Raw genomic sequence first — 27,390 nt, 5'->3', positions numbered from 1 at the left:
ATTCGGCAGTGGAACAGACTCCCACAAGAGATGATGAACTCTCCTTTCTTGGAGGTTTTTTAACAGAAGCTGAATCTGTCATGGATTCTTTAGCTGAGAATCCTGCACTGCGGGGGGTTGGACTAGATGTGGTGCAACTTTAGAGAGCATACTCACAATCCCCAAATGAAAGATTAGGATGTTTCAGATGGTCAAGAGCGGTTCCTGCAGATGTTTACCAAAATGGTCCCTCGGAGCTTTTGCTGCATCTTCTTGGGTTTCCTTTTTATATACTTCATCATTCATTGGATTGTAATGTTCCACCACAAACACACCGTTTTTCTTTTAACTGAATCCAACTTTAATTATTTCAGGAACATCCCAAACCTACGTCTTCCTGATTTAGCACACTTCATATATTTCGTAAGTGTTCCCTCCTCCAAACATCACGGATCATGATGTACAAATGGGAGTCATGTTGAAACCATCTTGCCTTGTTTAGCAACCTTGCTAATAGGGTTATATTTATCAATACACCAAAGAGAACATCTGCAATTCATATTAACCAAATTCAGAAAGGACAGGTTGGAGACTGTTTTGTCAAACTCTGGTAGGGAAGCCTTCCCCTCAGTACCTCTAGACATGTTAACAACTGCAGTCTGTGACCCCCTAGCTAAGGATTTGGAGAAAATTTCTAAGCCCTTGTTAAGTGATCCTAAGTTTGTAATTTATATGCAATATTATTGTAAGCAGGTTAAAACATTGGCAGGATTTTAAACACACTTGTAATGTAACAGAATGTATGGATAATTTAGAAAGATGAAAAAAATTGGAGAACTATTGATATGCAGTGGGAAATAGGATCAATAGGACCCATGGAAGGGATGGGGGAAGTCTGGAGATTCAGAGTAATCTTGTTATTTGGATTCAGAATTGGTTTTCTTGTATGTTTTTATTCTTGAAAATCAAATAAAAAATTATTTCAAAATAAAATAAAGGGAGCGCCTCTCTAGGACCCACCATGCAGAAGGCAATGGTTAGTTCCTAAACTATGCCCTTAACCACAGTTCATGTTCCTAATGCTTATATTCCTAACTTCCAGCTTGTTCACCTCATTCCACGGGGGGCGGGGAATGTTTTGTTTTGTTTATTCATTGTTTTGCTCAATGTTTTGTTTATTCATTTGCTCAATTTATATCCTGCCTTCTCTCCAAAAGGAACCTGGGGCTCTCTGCAGATGTTCCAAACTTATTTCACATCCCTGAACAGGATGATGAAATCTATCAGCCCTAAATAAAAGGGGGGGGGAGTCATGTCCCCGATCCTGCCATGGGGTATGTAAGTCCACCCCATTGTTAGAAGGACCTTGTTATCCATTGTGTTCACACCACACCTTGTCCTCTCCACCTTTATGGACTCACCCAAGGAACAAGTTAGGAGCCCATCTTTGAAGGTAGCTGTGCCTGGAGGAAGAACTGTGAGGGGAGAGACTCCATCCTTCCACCTGCCTTGCTCCACCCTCTAGTCTCTGCTTCTCAATTTGTATTGTATTATTTCATGTACTGTGGCTTGCCGTTTTATTGATTATAGTTTAGAAATTATTTATCATAACTGTTAAGGGTGAATTTCTGTAACTTTTATATGCTGATATTATTTTATACTACTCTAATGATTGTTGAATGTTACTTTTTTGATGTAGGTTGCTTGTCTTAAAGTTATGTTTTATTATCACATTTTTGTATTGCATTAGATTGTTATAAGGTGTACATTTTTTGTTTCTTCAGCTTGTAAACCACCTTGAGTATTGTAAGATAGAAAGACGGTATACAAATTAAAAATGTTGATGATGGGGATGATCTCTCTGAGAACAAATCTGGTCTTGTCCACTGAACAAAGTCATTTCCCCACAAATGAATGACAAGAACAGTTGGGTAAATAGGAGATTCATTGATAGTAATCTCTCAATTGACTTCTCACATCTGCTTTAGACTGTCAGCTCTACCCATATCTATTAATATAGACCAACCTTTCTCAACCTTCCTTGAGTCCACAGATGTTGTTGGACTAGAGCTCCCATCATCCCTGGTCCTGCTAGCCAGGGATGATGGCCAACATCAGGGGTCCCAAGGTTGAGAAAGGCTGGTCCAGACGCTACACCTTGTTCCATCTTTTTGGCAGAGTTCAACAATAATGTGAAAGGGGTAAGGCTCTTGAAGCCTGGTCATTGGTGTGAGTTTGGTGTATAGAGTTTCCAATTTTGTACAACCTCTTTGGAAGAGAAGAATCCCGCCAACCATCAGACGCATATTTCTGCAAGGACTGACTTCACTTTTGGAGTGGTTAAAAACGGTTTCTTTAAATATCCCCTTCTGTGAGCAACTTTTAAGGAAACACCAGACATAGGTAAGGGGTCACTGCCTCTTCAGTTTGCCTTTAGTGAAGTGGGTGCCTTGTCGCAGCAGCAATTTTTGTTACTGAACACATCACCAAGGGCAGCCATTTTGTGAATGCCTATGCTTCCCACAGCAATGATTCCCTAAATCGCCATGTCCCTACACTGGCCATTTTGTGACTGTTTCTGTTTTTGGCAGAGCTAAGTTAAGGACACCAGGAGCAATGTTCCTTCTTACATTCCTTACAGCCTACACCTTGGAGGCGCTTTCAGAACCCGCTTAATTACCTTTTCGCCTACACCAACATTTGATTGCAAGCTCCCCACTTTCCTTCAGGCATGTCCTCTGTTTAAATCAGGCATAAAGTTTTGAAAGCTTCACTTTTGGAGGAGAGGCTAGGAATTTCTGTTCTGAATATAGATCGAAAGCCGAGATCTTGTAAATATGCTTCCCTGTGGTCGTTATATCACGCCTTTTTTCACTACAATCTCCTGATGATGTCAGTGAAATGAAACGCATAGTTATCTTTGTTTTGTGTCCGCCATCTGCTTCTATGGCATCACTCCATGACAAAGCAAGTATTTTTAAATTCAAAAAAGTCCTCGCTGACTCTGACGACAGTTAAATCTAATTCTTCAGAAACTCCTCTTGTTGTTTTGAGGTTTTGCAAAACAAACAAACAAAAAAACAAATTTGCCAAAAAAACAAAAAAAGCTCAACTTGTGTATGGATTTTCACTTTTTGAAATATGGCAACTCTGTGGTTTGGGAATGTGTATAGACATCAGAGGACATATAAAAAGCAAGAGATCCCACTTTTAAGGCATTTGTTTTATGTATTTATTCATTTACAACAGTTCATACCTTCTTTCACTAATTGGCTTTCTTTTAAAATAAATTTATAGGTAAGTGCCCCTTCTAGCTTAGGGACTGATTTGTTTGTACCCCTTGTAACCCCTTGTTTGCAGCCCTAATTTTAAGTGGCAAATGGTGAACTTTATTTACATTGTGTAGATACGAGAACTACATGTATCTAAACACACCTTCAATTTTCTCCATAAATGAAATATATTTTTGAAGTATGACATGCTGAATAAGTATTTTTTGCCAGTTGCTATAGCTTGCTAGCTTTTTAGAGTAAAAGTCTGCGTTATCTGGATCGAGAGGGGTCACAGTCTTAGAATTCTGCATCATTGACATCAAACTACTTGCCAGGTTCTCTGTTGTTGGCCAAATATATTTAACTGGTTGTGTCTCACTGATACTTAGTGATTCTTGTAGATATTCCAAAAACACCCGAAATTGATAAAGTCCACTTGAAAGCCCTCTCAGGCAGGTTTCCTTTTCAAATCCATCGTTGGGAGAGCATTTGTCTTCTTTACCGATCTTTGGAAGGCGGATATTAAATTCAGGCTGAAAATCTGTGCGAGGCTTACAGGCACCTTCCGGAGCACACAGTTCTTGGTCCCATTCTGTAGCCTTTTGTTTGAGGGAAGCAACCAAGTTTATGACAGTAGATGTTTCTGCAGTGGCATCAACAACAGACAACATTACAAGGAGGAACACAAAAGTGGTGATGTGGAGACCGCAGCCAGGTAGGAGACACATGGTCTTTCAGAATCTGCTGTTCCTCTTCAAGGACACCTTACACAGAAGGAAATAGAGCCACTGTAATTAAACAAACCTAGACAGCATCTTAAAAAGCAGAGACATCACCTTGACAACAAAGGCCCGTATAGTTAAAGCTATGATTTTCCCAGTAGTGATGTATGGAAGTGAGAGCTGGACCATAAAGAAGGCTGAATGCCGAAGAATTGATGCTTTTGAATTATAGTGCTGGAGGAACAAAAAAATTCCTTCCAGTAGCACCTTAAAGACCAACTAAGTTAGTTCTTGGTATGAGCTTTCGTGTGCAAGCACACTTCTTCAGATACACTGAAGTATATCTGAAGAAGTGTATCTGAAGAAGTGTGCTTGCACACGAAAGCTCATACCAAGAACTAACTTAGTTGGTCTTTAAGGTGCTACTGGAAGGAATTTTTTTGTTTTGACTATGGCAGACCAACACGGCTACCTATCTGTAACTGAAGTGCTGGAGGAGACTCTTGAGAGCCCCATGGACTGCAAGAAGATCAAACATGTCCATTCTGAAGGAAATCAGCCCTGAGTGCTCACTGGAAGGACAGATCCTGAAGCTGAGATTCCAATACTTTGACCACCTCATGAGAAGAGAAGACTCCCTGGAAAAGACCCTGATGTTGGGAAAGATTGAGGGCACAAGGAGAAGGGAACGACAGAGGACGAGATGGTTGGACAGTGTTCTCGAAGCTACCAGCATGAGTTTGACTAAACTGCGGGAGACAGTGGAAGACTGGAGTGCCTGATATGCTCTGGTCCATGGGGTCACGAAGAGTCGGACACGACTAAACAATAGCAACAAATTAAACATCAGAATAAATGTCACAGTTTAATTAGAAGTTATGAAAAATAAAAAAGGTATTTGCTTAGCTCCACAAAGAAGTGACAGACAAGTGTCCAAAGGAACCCATTCCATAAATGCCGGGAGGGGAAGCTCAGAGAAGCTCTGCACCCTTGTTAGCACCTACCTCACCTGAAATGGTGGAGGCTCTTGAAGAGTGGCCTGCAGAGAGGACTTACAGACAGGGCAGTTACTTGTTCAGATGAGGCATGAAGCCATGCAGGGTTTCAGTGGTAAGCCCAGAAAGAACCTGGATACCAGTACAATTGTTTTATCTCTGGTGAAACTTGAGAGAGCATACTCACAATCCCAAGATGAAAAAGAAGGATGCTTCAGATGGTCAAGATACGTGTCTGCAGCTGTTTACCAAAATGGTACCTCGTAGCTTCTGTTGCATCCGCTCAGGTTTTCTTTTTATATACCTCATTGTTCATTTGATTGTACTGTTCCACCACCCACCCAACCAATTTTCTTTTAACTGGACACAGCTATAATTACTTCAGGGCCAGGTGCACAGCCTGGGAGTCATTCTGGACTCACAGCTGTCCATGGAGGCGCAGGTCAATTCTGTGTCAAGGGCAGCTGTCTATCAGCTCCATCTGGTACATAGGCTGAGACCCTACCTGACCGCGGACTGTCTCGCCAGAGTGGTGCATGCTCTAGTTACCGTATCTCCCGCTTGGACTACTGCAATGTGCTCTACTTGGGGCTACCTTTGAAGGTGACCTGGAAACTACAACTAATCCAGAATGTGGCAACTAGACAGGTGACTGGAAGTGGCCGCCAGGACCATATAACACTGGTCCTGAAAGACCTACATTGGCTCCCAGGATGTTTCCAAGCACAATTCAAAGTGTTGGTGCTGACCATTAAATCCCTAAATGGCCTCAGCCCAGTATACCTGAAGGAGTGTCTCCACCCCCATCGTCCAGCCCAGACACTGAGGTCCAGCGCCGAGGGCCTTCTAGCAGTTCCCTCACTACAAGAAGCAAAGTCACAGGGAACCAGGCAGAGGGCCTTCTCAGTAGTGGTGCCCGCCCTGCAGAATGCCCTCCCATCAGATGTCAAGAAAATAATCTATCTGACTTTTAGAAAACATCTGAAGGCAGCCCTGTTTAGAGATGTTTTTAATGTTTGGTATTTTATCATGTTTTTAATATTCTTTTGGGAGCTACCCAAAGTGGCTGGGGAAACCCAGCCAAATGGATGGGGTATTAATAATAATAATAATAATAATAATAATAATAATATTCAGGGACATTTCTTCCTTGAGAAGTTAGACTGGCTCTCTCTTTGTCCTTCTCCTGACAAGCAAGGACCTTTTTATTCCAGAAGGCCTATAGGAAATGTTTTTAAGTAAAGAGCTGGGGCTATGATGTTTTTCTTGTTTTGTGTATTTTTAATAGAAAATGATAGGTGATAGGTGTAGATGATAGATGATGATGATGATGATAGATGATAGATGATAGATAGATGATAGATAGAGAGATAGATAGATAGATAGATAGATAGATAGATAGATAGATAGATGATAGATAGATAGATAGATAGATAGATAGATAGATGATAGATAGATAGATAGATAGTTTTGCGTTCAACTGGCTGCCGAGAGGCCCAGTGGTTTAGACCACAGCGCCACCCTCTCCTCCCTCTTTTTAATAAATAAAGATGTAGTTGGCTCTTCTCCTGTGAGGCCAAAGTAACTGTGGGTGATGCAATGTCAAAGGCTGGGAGAGTGTAAAGTGTTGAGGTGCCTTTCACTGCTGTTAAGGAAAATCTGTTGCACATGCTTCCCTTCCTTTGCACCTGCAGGTCTTATGATTAGTGTTTGAAGGTCACTGTGATCTGGCAGCAAGCCAAGGGTGTGGTATATTAATTAGAAGGCTGTGCATTGCCTTCTAGCTTTGCTCTGAACAAGCTCTGCCAGATTTATACTGAACTCTGTGCTGTATGTCTGCTGTGAGTTGTACTTGCTTTGCATTTGAAACCTGCACTTTCTACTAGGGCTCTAATGGAAGCCTGTACATTGTGTATATAATGAAACTGCCTTAATGCTTAGGACCTGTCGGTAAAGGACTGGGAAGTTGGAGTCTGACTGAATTTCTGACTATGGAAGCTCCTTTAATTTGAGTAAATAAGGGATGGAAAATGAAGTGAGCAGAAGCAGGCAGATTTTCCATGTTTTAAAAGATTTTTTAAAAAATTCTGATAGTAATACAGGAGGGGGGGAAAGGAAGACATACAATGTGAAACCAACCAGCCTTATATCACTCTACTTCCCATGCAAAGCGCTGAGACTGGAGACAGTGGGGTTTTGATTACAGAATGCTATTCTCCATGTTAAACAAAACTGTCATTCCATAGGTCCCCATATGTTGCTGAGGGTCTATGCTGCTGTTCATTGGCTATTGCATAAGTAAAAAAGTTGTACCAGGTCAAGTGAAAAGTTCTGAGCTATTTGCCTGTTCTTTTCTCATGTACACATGCTGGTTGTTTGCCCGTTAGTGTCATATCCGAAAGTTGTGGGAGCCAGATCTCAAATAGTGGCACATTTATATATTTATTTGGTGAAGGCAAGCTTTGCTGTTGTCATTAAGTGTGCCGTGAGGTCTCTGCGCAAGATACCATTGGCATCCTCTCTGTAATATGTCAACCATGAAAATTTAGGGTTCAGAGAAATATCTTGCTTCATAATAAAACAAGCCTCCTGAAACAGCTTTTTGTTTTCCCCCAGAAGAAGGCACCCAAGGAAAGAACCACCACATATGAATAAAAAAAGCTGGGATTATTCCAATTCCTCCAGCAAAATGCTGAAGTTATTTAGCTTAAGTGGGTGTGTATACACCAACAGTGTGCAGTGTCTCCATAGCATTCTCCCAGCAGGGGCAGATTTTAGGTCTTTCAAATTTCAATAGCGCCTGTGCAAGGCCAAAGCTTGGCAACCACCATTCTCTCACCTTCCATTCTGCTCAATTCACTAGGTCATAGTTGTGGCACCCCCTAGGTTTGGCACCCAGTGTGGCAGGACCGGTCACACCGCCCTAAATCTGCCTCTGCCCCAGGTCTCTACTGAAGCAAATTTAAAAGAGACCTTAACCCAATTCTTATCCCATTCAATATCTTCAAAAGTTTTCCTAGGTCCTTTTCCCAGTGCAGTTTAGGACAAAGATAGAAGTTGGAACCTGTGTGACAGAGGTGAAAGGGTTATAGATCTGAAAGATAAGCCCTTTCTGTTATGTATTCAGTGGTCTGTGTTTGCCTGAGCTTGAGTCTGGACAAAGGATTCGGAGCTCCTGTGTTCTGATTAGATATATCCAATCACAGAACATTTCAGGATTTGGACTTCTGCCATTGGCCCTTAAACTCTCATGATTTGCAGCTTGGAAGTTTAGACAGCCAATCACATTGGGAGTGGGATTGGCCCAGGCCTTCAGAAATGTATATAAGCAGTTGCTTTGTCCCTGTTGTCCAGTTCTGTTAGTTCAATAAAAGTTTTTGTTGTTATCACTGTATCTTGCCTTGTGGGAACCCACCTACACTTCACTTTCCCCAAAGGATATATTACATGTTCAAAATAGGTTATTGTATGAGTCACCTGTAATCAGATCATTGGCATATGAAATGCAAAATTATGCAGGAAGTTACCAAGTATTCATTTTATATCCCGGCCTGTTAAGGGCCATTAGTTATTTGAGTTTCTATGGTTCTACTTGTTCCCATTTCCCAAAGGTCACAATTCTATCTAAGTTATGGAAGGAGAGATGAAAAAATAAAAGTGCTTTGGGTGTCAGACACCAAAGAGATAAGTTTCATCGCTCAGTCCTTCCAAGGTTAAAGGTCAGAAGCCCAAAAGGCATTTGAAAGGTCTTCCAAAACATGCCTGCTAATTCTTTAAAATGGTAATGGCCATTATCACCCATGTCACCTTCTTTGGAACCCAAACCCTCCAATATTTCTCTGATGAAAATAGGAACATCCAATTCCATAATCATAATTTTACTATTTTTACCCCACACATCTTACTGGGTGCCCCAGCCACTCTGGGCAGCTTCCAGCAAGCCTAAAAACATAATAAAACTGTAATGAATATAGGGGTTGCTCGTGCGTAAGTTGCTGCCACTCCTGGCTATGTTGCCTTGTTAAACCTTTTCTGTCTGGACAGCCCTTCACTTCGTGGCTGCCTCAGTCGCTAGCAGAATCCGTCAGTGGGTGTTTCTTAAACCTTTTCCAGCATAAAAGCTGTTTGACGCCAAGTCTCCTCCTACTCTCCCTGCGCGGAAGGGCATGGGTAGCGGAGGACCCGTGCTCTCCCCGCTGGTGTGCGGTGAAGAGTCCTGGAGCCCTCTCGCCGATTCCCCCACCTGCCCCCCTTTATCCCTGGTGTTGCGCTGATTTCCTTCCCCCGCTGAGCTACCTCTCTCCCTGCTGGGTCCCTCTCCAGCATCACTTGAGAGCCTTCCCTCCGCCTCTGGCTCCGATGTCAGTTCCCTGACAAAAACATTAAACTTTTTTTAAAAAAACCTTCCCTATACAGGATTGCCTTCAGGCGGCTCGGGGGTCGAATAACTCCATACCCTCCAGTAAGAATAGGGACATCCTAATATACCTTCCAGCATTTATCCATTGAAAATAGGGACATCCAAATGAAAAATGGGACATTTCCAGGATCAAATCAGAAACCGGGACAGCTTCTCTAAAGCTTCCAGAGATGTCCCTGGAAAATAGGGAAACTGGGAAGGCCTGGAAACCTGTATCAGCAAGAGTACATCATGTAAATAGGCTATTCAAAGTAGTCTTTTTTTGTGAATAAATGTGATTATCATTGCTTTGTTTCCAGGTGCCCCTCCCCACATTTTTTTTTCATTAAAGCTAAAGGTAAAGGACCCCTGACAGTTAAGTCCAGTCACGGACGACTTTGGGGTTGCAGCGCTCATCTCGCTTTACTGGCCGAGGGAGCCAACGTTTGTCAGCAGACAGTTTTTCCGGGTCATGTGGCCAGCATGACTAAGCTGCTTCTGGCGAAATCAAAGCAGTGCATGGAAACACAGTCTGCCTTCCCACCGGAGCAGTACCTATTTATCTACTTGCACTTTGATGTGCTTTCGTACTGCTAGATTGGCAGGAGCTGGGACCGAGCAACGGGAGCTCACCCCGTCATGGGGATTCGAACCACCAACCTTCCGATCGGCAAGCCCTAGGCTCAGTGGTTTAGACCACAGCACCACCTGCATCCCGGTATTTTTTATCATTAGGCAGACACAAATGGTGAGTACCCAGAGGCACTTTTCAGGTGAACAGTGATTTCAGAGACTTTCAAACATGGCTGTGAGATTCACGAGGCAGGATATGTATCACTTTTGATTTCAACCTGTGTCACTTACTAAGAGTTCCCATAATTTGTAAGGGAGAAACCATGAGTGACCATTAAAGGTGGTATCATAGCACTTTATACAGATGGTGGGAATATATAAGCTGAAATAAGTCACCAAATCCCTGCCTTAAAATTAGAAGCCACCTCCTGAGACACTCCAGAAGGATACTGTGTCCAACAGTATGGAAAGCCACTGAGAGAACAAGGAGGAAGAGCAAGGTCACTATGCCCATCTTTGTCTCTCCCAGGATAAAGGTCATTTACTAAGGGGGCCAAGGCAGTTTCAGTGCCATGACAAGGCCTGAAGCCTGACTGGAAGGACATCATGGCAGGACAACGGGGAAGAGGATCCCAGCAAGGAGTGCAGCTGGGACTGGGACCCACTGGGGCAAACCGGGGATGGGAAAGGAGAGGTTGGCATTGCGGAGAATAGACACAGGATGACAGAGGATGGTGAAGGGGGGGGGAGGCATGCAACCGGAGGTCCTCCTCTGATGGTGTCCATGAATGAGCTGGTAGTCTGCTCCTGAGCTATTCAGGGCCTTACAAGCTGACAGTTAGTAGGTTTCTTCTATAAATACAGTGCATTGTCCCATGGATTATCATCTGACAACTCTGAAAATTCCTGGTAGGAACTTCATGCAAAAGGAAGGAAATTAAGAACAAGATCAGCAGAAGATAAACTAAAGTGCATGTATAAATATGAAGAAGATCTGCAGAAGGGACATGGAAGAGAGTTAAGAGCCTCGGACAGAAGGTCACCAGGTTGATGGACCATATGGTATTGATAGAAAGGACTGACAGAATCCGAGACCAGGGAGAAGAGACGGTGGAAGAAAATTGGAAAAAAAAAGTTTTTTAAAAAAATTATTTAGAGAAATGTTGCAAAATTATTGAGTGTTAGAAAAATGTTGGAATGAAATTACATGGCTTTAGTAGAAATGTTATAAGGAGTTAAGTATAAATAAGTTTTAGGGTTTTAATGGTAAGATAAGGTTAAAATAAATCAAGAAAATCAAATGACAGAAAACAGTGAAAGATGGAAAGGATTTGCTGAAATAATTAATAACTAGAACACAAAAAGGGGTGTGTGAGGAGGTCGATGAAACAAGTTAATAAAACATAAAGATATGGAAATATTGGACGTGTTTTTAACTGTTTTTGTTTTGATGTATTGTGTCTTTTGCTTTTTTATATGTATTGTAATTGTTTATTTTTTCTTTTTCTTTTTTACATTTTTCTTTAATTCTTAAACTTTTAATAAATATTATTTTTTTAAAAAAGGAACTTCATGCAAAAGGGTAGTGCTGAGCATCAATGTGATCTTGGGCAGAGTGAGCAAGAGTTACAGCTAAAATTGGGGGGAAATCTGAATTTGAAAAACAAGCTACACTTGCTATTATTGATTAGAGAGAAAGAAAGAGAGGAAGGGGGGATTACTTGATTTTTTTGCTGTACGCAGGGATGTAGAGTGGCAGCTGATGGATAATAATATTGGTAAATATTGGGGGGTGTTATCTAGAGATTAATTGAGAATATGAGCAGAAACACGGGTTCATCTCGGACATAACTTATAAGGAGAGTGGAAAGCCGGTTTGGGGAAATTGCATTAATTAATCTAATTTGGCAAGATTTGTAATAATTAGGAAAATCAATAAAAATAATTGGCCAAAAATAAATAAATGGCAGGGCCACTCCTGTCGAAAGGCAAGACTGTCAAAGGCTGAAATTGATGTCTGAATGGTGCAGCAAGACTTAGTAATAATAATAATAATAATAATAATAATAATAATAATAATAATAGTAATAATAAAAAAAATTGGCTCCTACAAAGCAGATTGCAGAAATTCAATAAGAAACATAGTTTTCAATGGATTGTGAAGTAAGTACTAAATGCTTGCAATCATTATTACAAGACATCTGCCGTGATGACAGCTTGGAGACCCAAGAGAAATCATCTAAACGTTCATATCAACGTTCATATCAAACAGTGTAGAAAGGTGAGGATAGAGATAAGGCAAACAGATGGCTAAATGTTTCTTGTATTTATTCCACAGCGACATATTTGATGATTTTGTGGACCCTTTGAAGACACAGTTGTTGATTTCCTTGCTTCTGCAGCTCTCGAGGATGTTTGCTGGAACACGGCCAGAGTTACTATTAGTAATGTTTCGGTTTTTAATTCGGACGCCTGAAAGAGTAAACAGGGAAATTTGTGACTCTAGAAAACACTGAGGAAAACCTTATAAACCTACTGCTCTCAAATAACTGGTAACTTTGACCTGGCTCTGAAAAAGCTGCCACCTAATCAAACATGGCTCATTAGCCATGTATCATCAGACCATACCAATTTACTGTATATTGTCACGATTATACATAGAAAAACTAAGCACATGGTGGGGGGGAGGGGTCCCTTCATTCAGACAGCAGATATCCTTGATTCAGTTACCTGGGCTAACATCAGGCTTCACACCTTAAATATGAAGTAGAGCTTGTCTTGCCTAAACTTCTGAAGCCTCAGATGTCTCTCCTATTGACCATAATGGAATAATTAATAAATACTCATTGGTGGGTTTGCGGTTGTTGTTTTTAAAAGTTGTTTGGATGAATTTGATGAAATGTGCCCAAATGCAGTAGCCCCTTTTTGCGAGGGGCTAGTCCACCAAATTTCAGACAAATGGGTGGGAAAGGAGATTTGCGGCAACCTCAAGCCTTTGCATGGATGTGAAATGTGCAAAACAACAACAAACCTATGGTTACGTGAAACATTCAATAAACACACAAGAGGTAACTGGCTGTACTTTTGAAAAATAATATATGCTATTCATTGTATTGAACTGTAGATTTCAACAGAAGTAGCTCATAACGTTCAACTACTATGCTATAAGATCCACTGTCCTGTGATATCATATATGTTTGTACTACTGATGAAGCCCAGGATGGCAAAACAAGGCTAATATTCCAGAAATCCTTGTCTTAGACTCTGTGAAAGGATTCTGTGGAACTGCAACAACCTTTCGTGTGGATTGCTGAACTCTATGAACAGACAGTTGGAATAGACACTTTCACATATATGGACCTTATGCATAAACTGATTAGAGAATGAACTGATCCACCGGGTCTTCTACTTTTTTCATTGAACTTTATGAGCTGTTGAAATCTACAATTCAATACAATGAATAAAAGGTAAAGGTAAAGGGACCCCTGACCATTAGTGGCCGACTCTGGGGTTGCGGCGCTCATCTTGCTTTATTGGCCAAGGGAGCCGGCGTACAGCTTCCCCGGGTCATGTGGCCAGCATGACTAAGCTGCTTCTGGTGAACCAGAGCAGTGCACGCAAACGCCGTTTACCTTCCCGCCGGAGCAGTACCTATTTATCAACTTGCACTTTGATGTGCTTTCGAACTGCTAGGTTGGCAGGAGCTGGGACCGAACAATGGGAGCTCACCCCATTGCGGGGATTCGAACCACCGACCTTCTGATCAGCAAGTCCTAGGCTCTGTGGTTTAACCCACAGCTCCACCCGCGTCCAATCCAATGAATAGCATACATTATTTTTTCAAACGTACATCTGGTTAGGTCTTGTGTGTTTATTGGATGTGAAATGTAACACTGTGATTAAGTAAAAATTGCATCCATTCCCCTGCGAAATTTTACCTCTGGCCTCACACACAGCTGGGGGGAAAGCACCCCCTGGATTTAATATAGCCCTTGATAAAGGGCTTGGTGGTCTCCATACATCTGCTCCCATCTTTTAGCTGAATCTCACTGGTCTGGCACTTGAACTCTGATGGTGCTCTGTGGCATTCAATCCCAGCAACGGTCTGATTTACACAAGAGGCAGTGACGACCACCAGCTTGAATAGCTTTAAATGAGGCTTAGAAAATGAATGGAGGATAAAGCGATAAAAGGCTACTAGCCACAATGGTTATGTTCTGCTTCCACTTCATAGGCAGTATGCCTCTGAATGCCAGCTGCTGGGAATAGCAAATGTTCGGAGTGCTGTTGCGCTGATGTTCTGCGCCATAGGTATCTGCCTGGCCACTGTGGGAACAGGATGCTGGGCCAGGAGAGCCATTGGCCTCATCCTGCAGGTTCTTCTTATGACTCGCTGCTCATGCAAATAAAGAGATAACCCAACCATTGAGACCAGGTCAACAGCATTTCAAGGATATTGGTTTAAGAGATTGCAGCTGAACCTATTTCCTCAGCCAACCATTTACAGTGTATCTCCTATAACCCCCTCCTTCTATGCAATTTACCCTTTGCTAAAGATACCCCACTAAAGATATGCAGTCATCTGGACGATTTTTTTCTTCTTTCCTTTTTGCATTTTATCTGTCAAGCTTTGCAACTCACTTTCTGCAGCAGAAAACCCTTTTAGAGCACTGGTGAAGGGAAGAACTATCTGGAGGACATTTATTTTTAGTGCATTCACCTCCCCGCCATTTGCAGTACTCTTTTGGGTCTCTGCAGAGAAAGAAAAAAACATTAAGTGAAAAGGTGGTAGTATTTATTTATTTATTTATTTATTTGGTAAATTATTGATAGTTCTTCCGCTCAGAGGAACCCAGGGCTACAGACACAACACAAGAAAAATGATTGAATATATCCAAAACCTATTTAAAACATATATATCAGGTACGACCAACTTCCAAGAGACTGCAATCTACTCCCATTATTAAAAAAAAACTGGCCGTGATCTACCCATTGGATTGACCAGAGTTGCTGTGCTTTTTTGGGGGAAAGCTTCATCAAAGTTGTTGAGTTTTTTTGGGGGGGAGGATGCCGCAATCAACCAGGATCGACCAGGTACATCCCAATATACAGGTACAGGCCAGATATACAGTCATACCTCGGGTTACAGCTGCTTCAGGTTGTGTTTTTTCGGGTTGCGGACCGCCGAAACCTGAAAGTACCGGAACGGGTTATTTCCGGGTTTCAGCAGTCGCCCATGCGCAGAAGCGCTAAATCACGCTTTGTGCATGTGCGTCAAATTGCAAGCCATGCGTGTGCAGACACGGGTTGCGAACGCTGCGGCTTGAGAACATGCATCCCGCACTGATCACATTCACAACCCGAGCATCCACTGTATATGATCTCACAGCTAGTCACAGAATCATAGAATTGTTGAGTTAGAAGGTACTTCAAAGGTCATCTAGTCCAACCCCCAGCAATGAAGGGAGATGGGCATCCAACCTCTGCTTCAAAAGACCTCCAGTGAAGGAGAGTCCACCACCTTATGAGGGAGTCCATTCCACTGTTGAACAGCTCTTATCATCATAAGGTTCTTCCAGATGTTGAGTTGGAATCTCCTTTCTTGTAAGTTTAATCCATTGGATCAGGTCCTACCCTCTGGAGCAGGAAAAAGCAAGCTTGCTCCATCTTCCATGTAAAAGATATTTGAAGATGGCTATCTACTCTCATTCTCCTCTTCTCCAGCCTAAACATACTGAACTCTCTCAATAAGCTTTGGTCTCCAGACTCCAGAGTTAACCAGGGCTATTGACCACCTGGCTCTTTGATTCCTTGGAGCCCAGATAGCACTGTGGTTTCCCCCGGAGCTGAGGGCAATGAAACAAACACTGAGATGGCTAGAGTGCCAGTGGTGAAAAACTCATTCTGAATCTGACTGGACATGAGTTAATGCTCAATGTCGAGCCTACCAAGTGGTGGTAGCAATAGCGAAGAGGACCTTCTTCACCGCCTCTATTCCATCTGCAGAAAACAGCAGCAGGAGACTCTTTCAGGTGGTTCAGAATTTAACAGAACCACCAATGCTATCGGGGCCTGGTAAGGGCCCCAGGATCTCTTGCAACGATTTTGCAAAGTCTTTTTTGCAGATAAAGTCACTCAGATTCAGAAAGAGGTAGGCTCCACCATGGGAGCAGGAGTAGGACGGGAGAGTGCAAGAGCCCTGTCTAGTCAAGGTGCGTGGAATCAATTCCAATCTGTTAACCTCCGAGGATATGGACAGGCTGCTTGGATGAATGAAACTGACCACCTGTCTCCTTGATCCTTACCCATCCTGGCTCATAAAAGTGAACCAAGAAGGGCTGGGCGATGGGCTCTTCAGGGTGGTGAATGCTTCCCTCTGTGAGGGAGCCTTCCCAGACCCGCTGAAAGAGGTGGTCATTAAACCGCTTCTTAAAAAACCATCTTTAGACCCGGCCAATTTCGCCAACTATCGCCCAGTCTCAAATCTTCCATTCTTGGGTCACGTGGTTGAGCAGGTGGCTGCTGAACAACTCCGGGCATGCCTGGAGGATGCGGACCATTTGGATCCCTTCCAATTAAGATTCAGGCCTCAACATGGAACTGAAACTGCCTTGGTCACCCTGGTCAATGATCTCCAGCAGGATAGGGACAAAGGTGAAATCTATTTCCTAGTTCGGCTGGATCTCTCAGCGGCCTTTGATACCATCGACCATGACATCCTTCTGGACCATTTAGAGGAGCTGGGAGCACTGTTATACAATAGTATGAAGGAGTCCAGAAAGTGGTGTGGGGAGGATAAGTGTTCAGACCCCTGTGGGGTGCCTCAGGGTTCCGTCCTCTCCCCCATGCTTTTTAACATCTATATGAAACCGCTGGGAGAGATCATCAGGGGGTTTTGGCTAGTTGTATGTTGGCTGGTAGTATGCTGAGGAAACCCAGCTCTACCTCTCTTTTAAATAAGAACCAGTGAAGGTGGTGAAAGTCCTGTGTGAGTGTCTGGAGGCAGTTGGAGGATTGATGGCGGCTAACAGATTAAGGTTGAATCCTGGCAAGACAGAAGTATTGTTTGGGGGGGGACAGGGGGGGCAGGTGTAGAGGACTCCCTGGTCCTGAATGGGGCAACTGTACCCCTGACTCACAGCTGTCCATGCAGGTCAATTCAGTCTCCAGGGCACCTGTGTATCAGCTCTATCTGGTGCACAGGCTGAGACCCTACCTGACCGCAGACTGTCTCACTAGAGTGGTGCATGCTCTAGTTATCTCCTGCTTGGACTACTGCAATGTGCTCCATATGGGGCTACCTTTGAAGGTGACCCAGAAACTACAGCTAATGCAGAATGCGGCAGCTAGACTGGTGACTGGGAGTGGCTGCTGAGACCATATAACACCAGTCCTGAAAGACCTACATTGGCTCCCAGTACTTTTCCAAGCACAATTCAAAGTGCTGGTGCTGACCTTTAAATCCCTAAATGGCCTCGGCCCAGTATACCTGAAGGTATACTCCACCCCCATCATTCAACCCGGACACTGAGGTCCAGCTCCGAGGGCCTTCTGGCGGCTCCCTCGCTGCGAGAAGCCAAATTACAGGGAGCCAGGCAGAGGGCCTTCTCAGTAGTGGAACACCCTCCCATCAGATGTCAAGGAAATAAACAACTATCTGACTTTTAGAAGACATCTGAAGGCAGCCCTGTTTAGGGAATGTTTTTAATGTTTAATGCTCTATTGTGCTTTTAATTCTGATGGGAGTTACCCAGAGTGGCTGGGGAAGCCCAGCCGTGGGTGGGGTATAAATAAATTATTATTATTACTATTATTATTATTACTACTACTACTACTACTACTACCACTACTACTTATGAATCCGCTTTATAGCAAAACTCAGGTCTAGGGGGATGAAGGAGTACAAAAACAGAAAGGGAAGGGCACATCTCAGAAACATTGCCACCCTATTAACCTGAAGGACGATTGGCCCTTCAGTCAGAAGATCTGACATTCCATGGGGGAATCAGTCCAACCAGACATTCTCCCCTCTCCATTGCAGTGAGAGACTAATGGAGAAGGCTGTATGCAAAGTTAAGACCTTTCACTTTGAGTGGGCCTCATTATTGTGCATAGCACTGTGGCTCAACATGTTCCCTACCGAAGAAACCTCTGTGCCCCTGCTTTGACGACCTTTATGTGCTTAGTCCCTCAACCTGCCTGGTACCACCCTCTGCACCCAGCTTAGCTTCTACCTTGCCTTGCCTTGCCTTGCCTCACCTCAGCACAAGGCATGACAATGATATAGCAGGAGCCCATCTTGCTAGAGTAATTGGGTTCCCTCTTCTGAAAGTTTAAAGCAGTCTTTCCCAACCCAGTTTGCTCCAGATGTTTTGAACTACAATTCCCACCATCTCTGGCTATCGGCCATGCTGTCTGGGGCTCATAGAACTTGTAGTTCCAAGCATCTGAAACGCATCGTGCTGGGGAGCACTGGGCTCAGGAATTTGTTGAGTTGCTAGGTCTTAGAAATTTCTCCATCCCAACACACTTGGATCTTCCTGATCAAAGCTCCCCACTCCCTTTTCATTCCCTTTAAAATCACCACAGAACCAGCACCTTTGTAATATCCTGAACTTCTGTAAATCCACGTGTTTCTTAAGTGATTTTTGAATTCAGGAAAGCCAGCCCAAGCATGTCACCATGCTGCAGGGAAACATTATTCACGATCCTTTCCTTCATTGACAGGTCTTCTCCTACGATCCTGCCAGCACACGTTAATACACACGTTTGATTTTAATTGGACTGTGTCGACCACAGCAAACTATGACAAGTTCTTAAAGAAATGGGAGTGCCTGATCATCTCATCTGTCTCCTGAGAAATCTCTATGTGGGACAAGAAGCTACAGTTAGAACTGGATATGGAACAACTGATTGGTTCAAAATTGGGAAAGGAGTACGACAAGGCTGTATATTGTCTCCCTGCTTATTTAACTTATATGCAGAATTCATCATGCAAAATGCTGGGCTGGATGAATCCCAAACTGGAATTAAGATTGCCGGAAGAAATATCAACAACCTCAGATATGCAGATGACACAACCTTGATGGCAGAAAGTGAGGAGGAATTAAAGAACCTTTTAATGAGGGTGAAAGAGGAGAGCGCAAAATATGGTCTGAAACTCAACATATATATAGATAAATATAGATATAGATATAGATATAGATATAGATATAGATATAGATATAGATATAGATATAGATATAGATATAGATATAGATATAGATATAGATATAGATATAGATATAGATATACTGAAGATCATGGCCACTGGACCCATCACCTCCTGGCAAATAGAAGGGAAGAAATGGAGGCAGGGAGAGATTTTACTTTCTTGGGCTCCATGATCACTGCAGATGGTAACAGCAGTCACGAAATTAAAAGACGCCTGCTTCTTGGTGAAAAAGCAATGACAAACCTAGACAGCATCTTAAAAAGCAGAGACATCACCTGGCTGACAAAGGCCCATATAGTTAAAGCTATGGTTTTCCCAGTAGTGATGTATGGAAGTGAAGCTGGACCATATGGAAGGCTGATCACTGAAGAATTGATGCTTTTGAATTATGGTGCTGGAGAAGACTCTTGAGAGTCCCATGGACTGCAAGAAGATCAAACCTATCCATTCTGAAGGAAATCAGCCCTGAGTGCTCATTGGAAGGACAGATCCTGAAGCTGAGGCTCCAATACTTTGGCCACCTCATGAGAAGAGAAAACTCCCTGGAAAAGACCCTGATGTTGGGAAAGATTGAGGGCACAAGGAGAAGGGGACGACAGAGGACGAGATGGTGGGACAGTGTTCTCGAAGCTACCAGCATGAGTTTGACCAAACTGCGGGAGGCAGTGGAAGACAGGAGTGCCTGGTGTGCTCTGGTCCATGGGGTCATGAAGAGTCAGACATGACTAAATGACAAAACAACAACAAATTTTTGATTTCACCTCCATAATACTCTCCACTCTTGCACGTAACCTGCAATATTATGGATTTACCTTTTACAGCATATGCCTCTGCTTCCATTCTGACAGTGTCCATAGAAAACAAACTGTTTTTCACAGCTAGTTCTTCCGAAGCATCGGCCACCCTTTTTTAAACATTCTTGGTGATCGATGCGTGTAGGCTTTACAAAACTGTACACGAAACCTGTTCAAGAAACATAATATACCAGAATCAAATAACTGGACACTTTCTCATTCAATTCCTCTTGAATCTCCTATAACGGCTCCTTTTTTTTTTTTTTTCCTTTTTTAAAGCAAAGCCTCCAAACAAATGCTGAGTTTCATGGAACTTTGAAGTGTCAGGCATAGCTCTAATGGCTTTAGCCCAAACATAGCAGAGTTTTCCTGCACAGCGAAGAAGCTAGTTGAGGTGGTAATGACTAGTCAGCTAGACTCAGAATAACTATTTACAGGATTTATTAAAAGGAAAAATAAAACCAGCAGAGTTTCTGCATACAAAACAAAGCAAAATAAATCCTTCCTTTCTCTCTCTCTCTCTCATAACCATACACAGCACTTCTACTCCTACTCCTAACACACCTAACCCCCAAACTGTGCTAGCATTCCTAGATAACAGAGTTGAGTGCTGGTCGTTAACCAATCAGAGTAAGTAGTTTCTAGGTCAAGCAGACCTTGGCTTTCTGCCAAGAGTAAATTGACACTGCCTTGAGTTAATTGTGTGAAGCCAGAATCTGTAAGTTTCCATGAGAATCAATTAACAGAAACTGAACAGAGTTTCCCAAACAGGTTGGACGTTTGAGGAAATCTGAGAGGAGCAAATAATACCTCAAAAAAGCTAGTGAATTTTCTAAGACTTGTTTCTGAACTGGAGGTCTGCATTAAATATAAACATAAGGCTTATAGTTTAGCTATTCCTTGTTTTTATTTAGGGCGGATTGAAAGTTGCCTATTAAAATTCTGCCTGCTTACCAGGGGCAGGGGAGGGGAGGGAACTGAGCACCTTTCTTCTTTTCTTTTGTAGAGCCAGTGGCGAAGCTGCATGCTCCGCTACCGGGGGCGGAGAGCAGGCGGGGGAATGGCATGCACCCCGGGGGGGCATGGAGTGTGTTCTGGGGGTGTGGTACGCCACCTGTGGGGGTGTGGCACCCAGTGTGCGTACGTGTGCATGGCACGTGTCCGGTGGGGCCACCGCGATGGCACCCTACCTGAATAGTGGTTCCGGGGGTGGTCCGCTCCCTCTGCAGCCCTAGTCCTCTGCCAGTGTTTAGAGCAATGTCAGATTCCCATCCCTTTATAAGAGAACATGGTGGGGCTTACTGTTGAAGACACCTGCATAGGATTTTATTCACTGCAGATGGTGACAGCAGTCACAAAATTAAAAGACTCCTGCTTCTTGGGAGAAAAGCAATGGCAAACCTAGACAGCATATTAAAAAACAGAGACATCACCTTGCCAACAAAGGCCTGTACAGTTAAAGCTATGGTTTTCCCAGTAGTGATTTATGGAAGTGAGAGCTGGACCATAAAGAAGGCTGTTCGCTGAAGAATTGATGGTTTTGAATTATGGTGCTGGAGGAGACTCTTGAGAGTCCCATGGACTGCCAGAAGATCAAACCTCTCCATTCTGAAGGAAATCAGCTTTGAGTGCTCACTGGAAGGACAGAACGTGAAGCTGAGGCTCCAATACTTTGGCCGCCTCATGAGAAAAGAAAACTCCCTGGAAAAGACCCTGATGTTGGGAAAGATGGAGGGCACAAGGAGAAGGGGACAGCAGATGACGAGATGGTGGGACAGTGTTCTCGAAGCTACCAGCATGAGTTTGCCCAAACTGTGGGAGGCAGTGGAAGACAGGAGTGCCTGGCGTGCTCTGGTCCATGGGGTCATGAAGAGTCGGGCACGACTAAACAACTAAACAGCAACAGGATTTTATGTTAAATTCGAATTAACTGGGCATTTATTTATTTATTTATTTATTTTTTTGAGAATCAATAAAAATTAATTGGGGGGGGATTTCAATTGTGGGCCACCTACACACCTACCCCCCCAAGCTACCATTACCAGAGTTTCTTGGAAAGAGGAACTGACTGTTAAGCCGTTCTGGGAGTGCCACTCCCACCCTTGAGCGCAAGTGGATTTGCCACATCTCAACTCCCCTGGGAAGAAGACTCAAAATGGTTTAGCCCTGCAGAGGAGTTGGGGAAGGGTCAGGTGAGATGACAGGCCAATCAGGATGGGGAAGAAGCCAGGCTTTATAAGATGGCTCCGCCCCAAACACTTTACTCTTCTCTTTGTGATTCCTTCCCTCCCTTTGTGGCATGTACTTTGCTACTTTCATGTTTGGGGGATGAGTAGGATTTTTTTGGGGGGGGAGCCCTAGGAAGCCCCACCTCTTTTTCCCCTACTCCCTACTGCTGGGAGTCCAATTTTTGAAGTGGTGTTTTTAATTTGTTTGTTTGGCTTTCAGTATTGGCAGGAAAGTCAAGTGGGGTGTATATTAGGGCAGTTCATAAAAAACATTTTGAAAATGCCTGCTCCAAAGGTCTTATCTTACTAAACTAGGGATTATATAGCTGTATCTGAAATTTCATGCATATCAGTTAATATCTCTACCCTGCTCCACTGAATTGAAATTTCAGCCTTCACGACATAGGAAAACGGCCAAATAAACAGCTATTTTCATGGAGGAGGGTCAAGATATTAACTGATATGCATGAAATTTCAGATATAGCTATATAATCCCTAGTGTGGTAAGATAAGACCTTTGGAGAAGGCATTTTCCCAAAAAAAGTTTTTTATGAACCGCTCGAGTATATATAAAGGTAAAGGTACCCCTCGCCGTTAGGTCCAGTCGCAGACGACTCTGGGGTTGCACGCTCATCTCACATTACTGGCTGAGGGAGCCGACGTTTGTCCGCTGACAGTTTTTCCAGGTCATGTGGTCAGCATGACTAAGCCGCATCTGGTGAAACCAGAGCAGAGCACAGAAACGCCATTTACCTTCCCGCCAGAGCAGTACCTATTTACTTGCACTTTGACGTGCTTTCGAACTGCTAGATGGACAGGAGCAGGGACTGAGCAATGGGAGCTCACCCCGTCACAGGGATTCGAACCGCTGACCTTCTGATTGGCAAGTCCTAGGCTCTGTGGTTTAACCCACAGCGCCACCCACGTCCCTTCTAGTATATATACCTGTGGCATTACTGGATTTAGGGCACTCTTTGTCATCCAATACTGGGTTTTAGGTCCTAAGTGGATTTTGTGGGACCCTTTCAAGGTGAAGGGGTATCCAGCATGATGTACAGAAGATGACACCTCCCAAGAAAAAAGAATCCTGAAATCAATTTCTTTTTCCTTTTCTTTTTCTTTTTTGTACTCCTATGTACTCCTATAGACTTGGCAAGCACACTGGGGTGAATGCCAACCTAGTGTGGCCACAGTGTGCTGATCAGTTTCACATACTCAAAGTTCCCATACCAATGAGGAAGAACTTGTTTTGGATCTTTTCTTGCAGGACCACAAGTGCAAAGAAGTAGGGAGGGACCCAATCTCACCTTAAAGAACTTCTCTGCATAAGCTATATTTTGATTTCGCTAATTATGTCAATATTGGTTGTTTGCAAATCCTCTGTGTTGTCATATTTGAATAAAAATAAACTTTTTCATCAGTTACGGTTTCTTGGGGCTTCGCTAAGGCTGTACTGCAATGGTAGCTCTGTGAGGGGAATAGCGGATCTCCTAGCAACTCTCCACTCATTTGACGTAAAGCAGCTCCCAGAATTCTTTGGGGGAAGTCATGATTTTAAAGCAGTATCATGTTTCTTTCAATATATGTTGTGAATGAGACCTAACTTGCATGCTTTTTTTTTCAAGGGAGGCAGGTGTCATGTGGCAAGCTCTTTAAATATGTGAATGGTAGTTCATAAGAGCATGGATCAGACGAAGTCTGGTTCAGCATTCTGTTTTCAGCAGTGGCAGATGGTTGATTGTTGCAAGGCTCACTCTACGTGGGGCTGCCCTTGAAACTGACCCAGAAACTCCAGCAGCTGCATAATTCTGCAGCGAGACTCCTTACGGGATCCCCACCACAGGACCACATTCACCCAGTGCTATACCAGTTGCACTGGCTCCTGGTGGAGTACAGAATCAGGTTTAAGGTGCTGGTTTTAACCTTTAAAGCCCTATATGGCCTAGGACCCTCGTACCTGTGGGACCGCCTCTTCTGGTAAGCCCCACGGAGGACCTTATGTTCTGCTAACAACAACACCTTGAAGATCCAGGGCCCCAGGGAAATTAGACTGGCCTCGACTAGAGCCAGGGCCTTTTGGGCCGTGGCCCCAGCCTGGTGGAACACTCTCCCACAAGAGACCAGGACCCTGTGGGATATGACATCTTTCTGCAGGGCCTGCAAGTTGGAGCTGTTCCCCCAGGCCTTTGGGCAGGATGCATTTTGACTTACTTTCCATTGTATAAAACAAGCCCGAAGGAGACCCCCAACCCACTCACAGGTCCTTGTATGATCAGTGGAAACAATTGCTCCCGGCAAGTATTAACCACTCTCATTTCCAACCGGATAATTGCCACCTGCTCAGATTTTAACTTGTCTGAATTAATTTTAAGATGTATTTTAATTAATTGGTGTCTGTTTTTATGTATATTGTGTTGTTTTTATGATGTTAGCCACTCGACCGGGGAGGGTGGAATACAAATAAAAAATTATTATTATTACAGTGGTACCTCTGGTTATGAATTTAATTCATTCCGGAGGTCCGTTCTTAACCTGAAGCTGTTCTTAACCTGAGGTACCACTTTAGCTAATGGGGTGTCCTGCTGCCACCGCACCACCAGCACACGATTTCTGTTCTCATCCTGAAGTAAAGTTCTTAACTCGAGGTCGTATTTATGCATTAGCAGAGTCTGTAGCCTGAAGCATCTGTAACCTGAAGCGTCTGTAACCCGAGGTACCACTGTCTTATTAAGGCAACAGGTGGAGCATGAAGGAAAAACAAACAGCTAAGGCGCAGGTAGATAGTCTCAAAATCCTAAGGCCACCACAAGACAACAAAACTAGTAAGAACAAGTTTTAGGAGGAGCCCAACACTGTGTGCTGGAAAGAAGAATAGCTCCATATAAGATGCAAGGAGGCCTCTGCGCACAGCAAAAGAAAGCATGTGTTGAATAACTGTTTCTAAGGTCTTTGCTTGGAGGAAGAGACAGTGAGCGGCTAGGGTGACAGAAAGTAGCAGAAATGCTTGGCTATATGATGAAATGGTCCAGATGACATCCCCCCCCCCCAATTGTGTGTGTCATAATGGATATCCTCTCATCTCATAGACTCTCTTGGAATCTGTCTTTGAATGCATGACTGAATTAGCAGTCTGACTAACTGGGAATTTGTTTGAGCCTCCATACTAAACTTCCCAAGGGAGCTTTCTCCCACATCATTCTGCCGTCATCTTTAAACAGATCTTACTTGACTCTCGCAGGGTTCCCAAGCAGAGAAGAACAAAAAGAAAGCCATGAGTTTTTTCCATGGCAAAAGTTTCCCGATATCTCGAAGTCACTGAAAGAGAGAAAGGGTACCAAGAGTTGTATTCAACACATAGTTTTCCTGCTTCCCCAACTGAATAATCTCCCTTCTCCTAGCTCCATGTGCTGTTCTGGAGGTTCTCCCAACCCTCCCAAGAAGGGGTGAGGAGTGGTGGGGAAGACCCATAGCTCTAGCAGGAATTTGGCTTCTGCTAGCGTGTTGAGTTAATTGAATATGGCTCCAAGACATGTAAATCACAAACTAGTACAGATCCAAACAATTCACACCTGTCATGCCAAACACTTGAGAGCAAGTTCCGTTGAACTCCATGGAAATTGCATGTTTGTATGCATGCATATGATGTTTGGGTGTGTGTGTGTTTAGTATATTAAAGTTAGATCTGAAGAGGCACAACCTTTCCATCAAAACAATGGAAATTTCTTTTTAGAAGTTTGCCAATGTAAGCAGACCAGTGTTGACTTAGAGCAATTCTCTCATTATCTACACTGGATAAAATTTCCAATGTGTGCAGTGAGCCTTACACCCAAATAAATCAGAAGAGGATTGCAATCTCATACAATTTTCTAAACTCTATTATATATATTTTTGTTCATTCATTCATAAACTTTATTGCACTAGCCAAAGGCCATGGTATTGTTCACAGGGGGAACAAAAGGAAAAACAGCAATAGCAGTTACTCATTGTTTCTTGGAAAGGGACATTAATTTGTTTTGATCCATATTTTTAAATGAACTGTGCAAATTAATATACTCCAGCCTAATATGTATCACATTGACATTTATTTCAATATGTACATTTATTTAACTGCTTATTTTACATAGAGAGAAAGCTTAGCTTGTTTTAACTCTAGTTTCAATAATTTTAACTACTTAGAGGGGGTTTTATGATTAAGTGATGTACAAACTATGTTGGTTACATACATACATACATACATACATACATGATTTGTATTTTGCTCAATAAATGAAGCAAAATGCATATTTTATGATAACATCTGTTTAGAAATGTGTGCATTGAGATAAATCTACACATATTTTTGTCATAAAATATTGAGGGTTGTATTCAGCTAAATCCTACTCAAAGTAGACTCGTTTATGTTAACAAACCTAAGTTAGTCATGCCCATTGACTACAATGGGTCTACTCCTGAGTAGGACTAGCATTGAATACCACCCACACAACTGTGCCTGTTACAATGCATTTACGTACAGGTCCTCATACAGATCATTTGTATTCTGATCTGTAATTCTTTACAATACAAGTTCCGAATATACCATCAAAAGTCCAAGCTGCTGACAAAGCCTGAAGAGACTTGATTTAACTTACCTCCTTACAAAGAAGCAGTGAAAGCTCACCTTCAAATCCGGAGTAACTTCTTATGTTGGCTTTTTTATTATTCATTTGGTTATGCTCCTTTGAACACAGATATGATTGTACCAATTTGCAATATTTCCTGGAACACTTGGTTCTGCCTCTGACTTCTGGAGAGCCTTAATATAGCTCTGTAAATTAATGATTGATTTATCCTATGAAAGGCTGGGATCAATGGGTCAATATTCGCAGGGAAACCAAAATGCTTGTTTACAGAGCTATCGTACTACTAACCTTACGGTATGCATGTGAAACATGGACCACTTATAAAAGCCATCTCCGACTCATCGAAAGATTCCATCAACGGTGTCTCCAAAAATTTCTACACATCGCTTGGGAAGACAGGTGAACTAATACCAGGGTACTAGAAGTAGCAAAGATCACCAGTGTTGAAGCAATTATTCTTCAACGTCAACTTCATTGGACTGGTCATGTTATTTGAATGCCTGGTTATCGTCTTCCAAACCAACTACTCTACTCCGAACTTAAAAATTGAAAGTGTAATGCTGGTGGTCAACAAAAGAGAATCAAAGACTCTCTC

General features: G+C 42.9%; 2 long non-coding RNA genes across 2 annotated transcripts in view; one reads left to right on the top strand and one right to left on the bottom strand.

Moving 5' to 3' along the window:
- The window catches only part of LOC310702856, a 960,387-nt gene that overhangs the window by 812,798 nt on the left and 120,199 nt on the right, over nucleotides 1-27,390 (top strand). The window lies entirely within an intron of this gene.
- Nucleotides 12,252-26,835, bottom strand: LOC310702862. Its single transcript, XR_014523716.1, has 5 exons — nucleotides 26,805-26,835; nucleotides 25,402-25,491; nucleotides 19,967-20,117; nucleotides 14,582-14,692; nucleotides 12,252-12,412 (listed from the first exon to the last, which is right to left on the bottom strand). It is a non-coding gene; the product is annotated as an uncharacterized lncRNA (long non-coding RNA).

This window comes from Podarcis liolepis (assembly GCF_965112155.1).
Source record: "Podarcis liolepis genome assembly, chromosome: 3".
NCBI lineage: Eukaryota > Metazoa > Chordata > Lepidosauria > Squamata > Lacertidae > Podarcis > Podarcis liolepis.
The sequence above is the reverse complement of the archived record's forward strand: the minus strand, read 5'-3'. Positions and strand labels throughout refer to the sequence as shown.